Consider the following 1,363-nt stretch of genomic DNA (forward strand, 5'->3'; position numbering starts at 1 on the left):
ACCCCTGGGGGCTGGGACTCCAGCATCGCAACCTGCTCTTCAGACAGAGCTCGGCCGTTGCCACCACTGGGACATCGCAATGACTGGACAGTTACTGCAGTGCAAACAGTGCTGCCGCCGTGGCCGCCGCCACCGCAGACCCTCCCCCTGCCACCGCTGCCGTCACTGCTGCCACCGTGGCCTCCATGACGGGTAGCACATCACACCACCTGGCCCGAGGCGATCCACACCAAACCCCTTCAGGGAAGATCTGCTGGGATCGCTGCCACTTCTCCTGCGTCCGAGACTGTCCTGCCTGCCCGGCGTGGGGTTCCTATTGCCTGCTCGGAGGCAGGCAGCCATCTTGTTCCTGTCCGGCCCCACCCCCTCTGGGGCGAGCAGCTGAGATAGCACCACCTGCTGGTGATTCAAGGTAACAACACCAAAACGGGAGAAACAAGCTTGATAAAGACATAGACCAAACTGCTGAACAGAGGTTAATCTGAACTGTCCTTCACAGCAGATCAGGGGCAACTGACCCTAACTGCAAACTAATTTACCAGCTTGAAAAGAAAACTAGAAATCAGACCTGAAAGGACATTGGACTTAAACAAAATGTCTCAGAGTGTGCTTCATTGATTCTATTATTTTAATGACTTAATTCTATTCCTACTCTATTGTTCCCTTTTTTCTTTTTTCCTTTTCCTTATTTCTCTTTTCTTCTCACTGTAAACCATATCTTTGTATAGAGGAACAGCACACTAACAAAGTGGTTGGTTAGCTTGTATGTTAGCATCACTATATGTTTTATTTTTATTTTTTATTTTTTTGAATGAGAGTTGGTTCGTCAGTAGCTGTGGTCTATTGTTTTTATCTATTTCAATATAGGGCTCTCTCTCTATTTGTTAGCACACTCGTTTGTTTCCCCCCTTACTCCTCTATCTCTCCACTCCCCTCTTCAACCCACTATCTGCTCCATTCTCTCCCCTCTGCTAACCACATTTTATTTCAGGGAGTAAACCTACAGCCCCACTGCATGGACAGATTCCAGGGCAGTGGGAAGTGGGTTCCACATTATCCACATGCCTGTCAGCGAATACCAGGACCTGCAGACAGATTTTGAATCACAACTCTCCCCTTAAGTACATGTTAAAACTGCAGAAAGGAACACCTCCAACCTACAGTGCAACTTCAGAATTGAACAAAGTAAGAGGACATACATAAAGAATAGGAGATTGAACAAACAGAAGTAAAACCAATCCCTTTACCCCTGAATACCAGAATTAAAGAAGATGGTGACGTGAGGGAAGGAAAAAGTAGGGAGGGGGAAAACCACACAATGAGAAAACCCAAAGAGACTATAGGTCTTACACAGACCCCTGGA

The sequence above is a fragment of the Carlito syrichta genome, unplaced genomic scaffold (genome assembly GCF_000164805.1).
Source record: "Carlito syrichta isolate Samal-C Ts95f unplaced genomic scaffold, Tarsius_syrichta-2.0.1 Scaffold307711, whole genome shotgun sequence".
Classification (NCBI taxonomy): domain Eukaryota; kingdom Metazoa; phylum Chordata; class Mammalia; order Primates; family Tarsiidae; genus Carlito; species Carlito syrichta.